We start from the raw sequence: 8,316 nt of genomic DNA on the forward strand, positions 1-8,316 counted from the left end.
CTTTTTATTATTTTTTACCAATATCTTTGCGTGCCCACCATTGCTTTAGGGTTTGTTATTTGACTCTTTGTTACGTAGAAGTTTTTGGTAGCCCAATGGGACTCTAATTTATAAAATAAAATTGTAAAAATGATATCACAAAAATTAAATATTTTAAAGTAATGAGCTCAAGACGAACCCAAGAGAAAAAACATGATTTCATAGAGACTGAACGGGAGAAAATAGAACAAATATTTCATTAAAAACCCCGATTTTTCAGTCGAACTGAAAAGAAGAAAATGGAGCACACAGGTGCCAATATTCTCAAAGTTCCAAGCGTGAATGTGATCGATAAAAATGTCCATGCTCATAACCAAAATACGTGGTGCTCATTAGTTTCCACATCTTGAATCAATTTATTTCTCTCTAAATTATTATTACATTACTGCTACTAAAATCTCAAATATATGATCATGATGATGATGATGATGAACTTACGTATTTCACTCGAGTGTCAAAAAGCGTAAACCGAGCGAATGCGCATTGCGCTCTTGGTTTTGAACATGTAAGAAGTTTTTTTAAAACTATTGAATCTAATCATTGGACCTTGGGCAAAGGCAGGGTAGTTTAATTTTCTCTTTACAGCTCAAATATATACGTTTTTTTTAATTAATTTCTGAATATAATGTAGCATTCAACTTTTTTTTACAGATAGTTAGAGTTGTGACTCAAGAGAACATGACCAGACAGTTTAATCGTGCGAGTAACTTGTCCGTATTGGAGAATCATAAGCACCAAAATATCGGGTATCTTAAAAATGACTCTTTCGGTAAAATCCTTAGTATCTATGTGCTATCTAGTGATATTCTGTTCTAATTTTCCATTAGTAACAAACTTCTCTAATTAGTTAACTTTATCGAAATTAACTTTACCGATTGTAAATGTGTAAGCATTCATTCCGAGCACCTCGAAGTATTAATTTTTTCGGCCACTTGCAAAGGGGACGTTTCGCCCTCAGCTTGGGTGTCTTCCATGTAACGCGGTGCTTTCCTTACACCCGATCTTCGTTTTTTTTTCTTTCGAACACCCTTTACCTTCCCGTCATCGATTCCTTCTCCTGGAGGTCGGGTGAAATTTTTCGCTCCACCTTTTCAATGGATCAGCGCTTGGAAGCTGGAAGGTCTTTTTTGGTCTCCACTGCGTGCTTGGGTCTTTGCCTTCATGTACCATGTTTAGCGTTCTGAAATTTATATTCACTTGTTTTATCAGCAGTTGAAATATTGCCCATTTTTGCCATTTTTTGTGGTTATTTTCCAACCAAGGTAGTGATCTAATAAATATTTTATGTGGAATGACTTAGTTTCACTTAATTCAATATGAATAAATTTCATAAAGTAACGCCTTAAACCATCAAGTTTATTTCCATGGCACCCAATTGTGTAAATATTATATTCAATAGGAAGTATATAAATGAAAAATCGGTTAGTGGTACTTTTCTGGGGCCAAGAAATGGTCAGGTCTACCGGACGGAAGGGCGACCCTTTTTTGAACCCTTTCTCGGGCTCTCAGAGATAATCCGGGTCCTCCCGAGACGGGCGTCACAGTATGAGGTAACCGCTGCCGATAGGACCTTTCGTAGTACATTTTTTACTTTACTAATGCCAGTACTTGGAGGTAAACAATTACACCTATCATACTCATTGCCGTTGAGCGATTAAATGCGTCTTTTGATCGAGGTTCTACGATGAGAAATAAGGATTTTACGAAAAGTGATCAAATTGACGCCCATTGCCTCCGCTGACTTGGCAACGCCGAAATTTTGTGAGTGGAGGGGGAACGCGAAAAGCTCCTTTTTCTCCCCCCACCCCAATTTTTAGCTTGTCCACGTGTTTCAGGTGACGAGGTTCGTCAAAGGTGTTTGGCAGGGTGTTAGCTTTCGCTGACCTTCACTACTTCATTTAATCTTCTGTATCTACATAACTCCATGCGAGCCAAGGGTGTCTGGCAGGGGGTGACCAATCACCGAGATCACCACAAGCGCATGGTTTCATTCCTGAAGGAAGGGGTAAAGTGATCTGAGAGTCGTTTATACATCAGATTCATTATTTCAAATAGCAACCGTACCAAATAGAGGAGAGAGTATTCTTAATTTATTAGCGACAAATACACCTCATCAGGTAATAAACGTGAGCACTGTTGAGGGAATAAGTGACCATAAGGTAGCAATAGCAAAGTTTTCTCTAAATACCATTGGAAATTTTGAAACGGAACGTACAATTTTCATTTTTAAAAAGGTTTATTTTGATTCGTTTAAGAGTTATCTGAAAAATGATTTCCCCGTGTTTCAATAATCAATGGTAATGTTAAAGGTAGTGGGTACTTGGAAAGCTTTTGTATCGCTCGTAACTTTGGCAATATATAGCTACATCCCTAGTAAAACAAAAAAGAAGGTAGCGAACCGAGATGGTATTACGCGGAAAGGAGAAATTCATTGAGGCGACAGAGAGTATGCCATACTAAAATGAAAAGAGTCAGCACGGATTTATCCCCTAATGATCTCGACTTAATAATAAACTAAAAAATGTTGGTTATCTAAAGCCGGCACGAAGGAATGCGTTCACGAATTTTAAAAGAAAAACACTAGTCGAGCAGTAACGAGATAACCCAAAAGAATTTTGGTCTTTTGTAAGGGAAGTTCAAGGAAAACGATCTACCGTGTGTTCGCTGAGAAACGATAATGGAGATGTGTTGACAAACAGTTCCAATAAATCCAATTATTATATTCCTACTTCAAGAGCGTGTTCAGAGAGACCTCTGAGAACTCACCCGAGACAGATTACAATCTGTGCATACGAAAGATGTCGCTTATTAACATTTTTGCGCACGGAATAGAATGTATATTGAAATTGCTCAGTCCAAATAAATCACCTGGTGCAGACAAAATCCCTTCTCGCGTTTATGGAGAACAAGCCTCAGAAGTTGCCCCCTACTTGCAGTAAATGGGTTTGGTTTTGGGTTGAAAAATAAAGGGGTAAGTTCAAAACTTTTCACAGACAAATATTTTTCCAGAAAGGAGAATAGAGTAGTAGAAAGAAAAATCAGCGTTTCAGAATCAGCATTACCGATTTACAATAATACAGGTATTGCTTTAAAGCACGAGAAGCGTCAGTCGAGTAATACTTTCAAAGGCAGTCAAGGCTCAAGTCATTTTAATAGTGAGACAATAACTCATGCATTTCCATTTATCAGCGGTATAGAGCCTGTGAATAGTCTATTCGACAAAAGCAAATCAGAATTATTCCCAAATCTCAATAATACTAGTTCCGAAGTTTTAATCGTGGCTGTAGTTAATTGCCGTGGTTTAAGAAATAAGATTCCCGAATTCCACCATTTAATTCATAGTACGAAGTGTAACGTCATTTTTGGAACAGAAAGTTGGCTAACAGATGATGATTCAGACAATGAGATCTTCCCAAAATCGTTCACTGTTTATCGGAAAGATAGAATTAATCGAGTTGGGGGCGGAGTTTTTTAGCTGTAAAGAATTCAATCGTCAGCCAAGCGATAACCGTAACTGAGACCAGCGTTGAATCAGTGTGGTGTTTAATTAAATGTCCAAAATTCAAAACTATTTTATTATGTTCGTATTACAGACCACCTAACTCAGATATAACATCAATGTTGGATTTTCAAAATCAAATAAACAGCGTAGCATCCACGTATCCTGAAAAAAATTGATTGTAGGTGGAGATTTCAACGTACCTTCTATAGATTGGGAGACTTATAGTTACATTCCTGGTGGGAGGGATAAAGTGATCTGCGAGGCTTTATTACACACTTTTACATCTAATTCATTGTTTCAAATAGCATCGGCACCAAACAGAGGAGACAGTATTCTTGATTTATTAGCGACAAATATACCACACCAGGAAATAAACGTTGGCACTGTCGAAGGAATAAGTGACCATAGGGTAGTAACGGCAAAGTTTTCTCTAAATACCGCTGTAAATTTTAAAAAGAGCGTAAAGTTTTCATTTTTAAAAGAGCTGATTTTGATGGTTTTAAGAGTAATCTGAAAAATGCTTTCCCCGAGTTTCAAGAATCAGTATTAAATTTAAATGTAGAGAATACTTGGAAAGACTTTCTTTCACTCGTAACTTCGGTAATAAATAGCTACATCCTTAGTAAAACACTAAAAGAAGGCTGCGAACCAGATGGTACGACGCGGAAGTGAGAAAATCATTCAGGAGACAGAGAGCGTGTCATGCGAAAATGAAAAAAGTCAACTCGGATTTATCCGCTAATGAACGCGAGCTAATAATTAAAAGATATAGGATGACTAAAGCCACCACGAAGGAAGCGTTCAGGAATGCATTCACGAATTTTAAAAGAAAGACACTAGCAGAGCAGTTACAGGATAACCCAAAAGCATTTCGGTCATATGTTAGGGAAGTTCAAGGTAAACGATCTACCGTATGCTCGCCGAGAAACGACAATGGAGATGTGTTGACAAGCAGTTACGATAAAGCCAATTTATTAAATTCCTCCTTCAAGAGCGTGATCACCGAGCCTTCCGAGAACTCAACCGAGACCGATGACTATCCCTGTATACATAAGATGCCAGCTATTGACATTAGTGCGCTCGGAATAGAAAATATATTGAAATCGCTCAGTCCAAATAAATCACCTGGTCCAGACGAAATACCTTCTCGCGTATATAGAGAACTAGACTCAGAAATTGCCCCCTACTTGCAGTTAATATTCAGTAAATCCATCAAGCAACACGAAGTACCTAATGACTAGAAAATCGCTAATGTAACACCAATATTTAAAAGTGGAGACAAGGAACAGCCATCTAATTACAGGCCGATATCTTTAACGTCCATCTCATGCAAGGTCCTTCAACACATCGTAGTCAGCTCGGTAATGAAACACCTAGACGCGCAAAACTTATTAATGGGAAATCAACATGGATTCAGGAAAAGCAGATCGTGCGAAACTCAGTTAGCGCTTTTCGCCCACGGTATTTTAGTCTCCGGGGAAGACAACATTCCAGTAGACGCGATTTTTCTTGATTTCAATAAGGCATTTGATAAAGTACCCCACGGAAAGTTAATAATAAAACTGAAATCTTACGGTCTAGACGAAGATACCATTTCCTGGATAAGAGAATTTTTGAGCGGCCGCTTCCAAAGAGTAGTATTAGACGGTGCAGTCTCCAATGAGGTTAGAGTCACTTCTGGCGTTCCTCAGGGTAGTGTCATAGGCCCACTCCTATTCCTTCTTTATGTAAACGACATTGGCGATGTAGTGCAGAGTAAGTTACGATTATTTACAGACGACGCTGTAGTTTACAGAGAAATCCGTTCCAGCAAAGATATAGATGAACTAACGAATGACCTTGCTGCTATCCAAGCTTGGTGCGATGCTTGGCAGTTAGAACTAAATTTGAAAAAATGCGTCGTAATGAATTTCTGGAAGAAGAACAACTCCCTACATCGTAACTATATAATTCGGGGTACCCAATTAGTGACTGTTGAATCCGTGAAATATCTAGGAGTTAGACTCAATAATGATCTATCGTGGAATAAACATATTCGAGAAATAACCGGTCAAGCTGATCGTAAACTGGGTTTTGTTAAAAGAATATTAGGAAAGTGCGACGACAAAGTGAGAGAAATTAGCTACTTTTCCCTCGTTAGACCACACTTGGAATACGCTGCCAGTGTTAGGGACCCTCATGAAAAAGGCTTAATAACAGAGTTAGAACGCGTGCAAAGAAGAGCTGCCAGGTATGTGAAAGGTCGTTACGATAGTCTTGTTAGTGTAACTGACCTCTTAGATAAACTCGGATGGGAATCTCTGTTTGGCCGTAGATTGAAAAATAGACTAAACCTCTTTGATAAATTCAAGAGCAGTGTCTTTTCTGACGAATTTAACCATATCTTACGGACGCCAACATACTACGGAAGATCAGATAATATAAATAAAATGAGAGAGATAGATTGTAGAACAGACAGATTCCGAATGTCATTTTTTCCACGATCAATAAGAGATTATAACAGCAGCGATAGAACTTGTAAAAAGATTGCATGACTTGTAGTGCAGCTTACTAACCTATGTAAAACTTAACGCATGGTTTCTAGTAATTCTATTATTATTTCTAACGGCACATGGTAGTATAATTTGTTAGTATAGGTGACGTTTTTTGGACCGTGTGGTGGCAGTTAGACGGCAGTTTTCAAATAACGTCAGATTTATTCAAGGAAAACATATGAATTTGTTACCCAAACACGTACTTGTAAAAGCATGATCAAACTTTCTATGATGTAGAACGAACAAGTACTGTTTTTTTTCGTAACGTAATAAGTATAACCCCACCTCAAAAATGCCATAAATAACGGTTTGCATAAAATATCTTTCATAAGTAAGAGAAATGATCCATATGGCATCCATAATTCTGGAGGAGTGGAGTAAATATTAAAGGTCTGTCCGGAAAAAACGGGAAGTTTCCGCCAATTTCATTTTTTCGCGGGAGAATAGATGGCAACAGTTTACTTTTTATGATGTTTAATTTAGTTTTTCATATAATAGCAAAGTATAAAATCAATCTGTAGAGTAAAAGTCACGGAAATCCGCTGCATTGAAGATAGGGGTGAATTAACGAACAAACTGACAGCAGTCCAAGCATGTTACGATGCGTGCTAGTTAAAGTTAAATTTGAAAAATTGCGCAGTGGTGAATTCTTGAACATAACCTACCCGCAACGAAGATATTTCATTCAAGGTACAACATTTGAGACTGTAGACTCCAAAATATTAAGGAGTTAGATTCAATAATGATCTATGGTGGAGTAAACATATTCGGCAAATGACAGGTCAAGATAATCGTAACTTAGGTTTTTTAAAGGGATACTAGGAGAGTGTGACGACTAAGTGAGAGAAATTAGCTACTTATCCCCCAGACCCCATTCGGAATACATCTTCATGTATTTGATACCCTGCGAGCCACCACCTGGCTGTTTGGCAGGGGGTGATCAATAACTACCTATGTTGTCATCCTCATGAAATAGGCTTTAAGCATAGAAGTTAGAACGCGTAGAGAGAAGAGCTGCCAGGTCCTTAGTGTAACTAACCTGTTAGAACAACTCGAAAGGAATCTTAGTCTGACCGTTGACTGGCTACTAGATTAAACCTGATATTTTAATCCAAGGGCAGTTTATTTTCCGACGAAGGTAGCCAGAAGGTAGCCTCTTGCTTACTGGATGCTGGTGATTGATCATCCCCTGCCAAACACCTCTGTAGGAGGCCTGCTGAGTAATATGTAGCGGTAGATATTGGCATCATTCTGTTGTCTCCTTGGCCATAGAAGAGCCGCGATAATAGCGTAAATGATATAAATCTACTTTAACTACGAATGAATGTGCACGTATAAAAATGATGTAGATTATATGCTTTCATTTATCCATTGATCCATTGGGGAGCGCGCTAATGGTGATTCTTTTACGTGCTGCATGCTGGTGGTTGGTCACCCCCTGCCAAAGACCCGAGAGGCTGCTCGCATGGAGTTATGCAGATGTAGAAGAATAAGTAAAGTAGTGCAGGTCGGTGAAAACTCACACCCTGCCAAACACTAATATTTCTATGACCGTGCGGTGTGCATGTGGCGGTCCTGTCGCATGCTGCATGTTGGTGATTTGTCACCCCCTGCCAAACACCCTAGCGGTGGCTCTCAGGGTATTATGTAGATGGCGATTACATGCTTTTATTTTTCCATGCGCTTGTGGTGATCTCGGTGATTGGTCACCCCCTGCCAGACACCCTTGGCTCGCATGGAGTTATGTAGATACAGAAGATTAAATGAAGTAGTGAAGGTCAGCGAAAGCTAACACCCTGCCAAACACCTTTGACGAACCTCGTCACCTGAAACACGTGGACAAGCTAAAAATTGGGGTGGGGGGAGAAAAAGGAGCTTTTCGCGTTCCCCCTCCACTCACAAAATTTCGGCGTTGCCAAGTCAGCGGAGGCAATGGGCGTCAATTTGATCACTTTTCGTAAAATCCTTATTTCTCATCGTAGAACCTCGATCAAAAGACGCATTTAATCGCTCAACGGCAATGAGTATGATAGGTGTAATTGTTTACCTCCAAGTACTGGCATTAGTAAAGTAAAAAATGTACTACGAAAGGTCCTATCGGCAGCGGTTACCTCATACTGTGACGCCCGTCTCGGGAGGACCCGGATTATCTCTGAGAGCCCGAGAAAGGGTTCAAAAAAGGGTCGCCCTTCCGTCCGGTAGACCTGACCATTTCTTGGCCCCAGAAAAGTACCACTAACC

Source organism: Ischnura elegans, chromosome 2 (genome assembly GCF_921293095.1).
Source record: "Ischnura elegans chromosome 2, ioIscEleg1.1, whole genome shotgun sequence".
Lineage (NCBI taxonomy): Eukaryota > Metazoa > Arthropoda > Insecta > Odonata > Coenagrionidae > Ischnura > Ischnura elegans.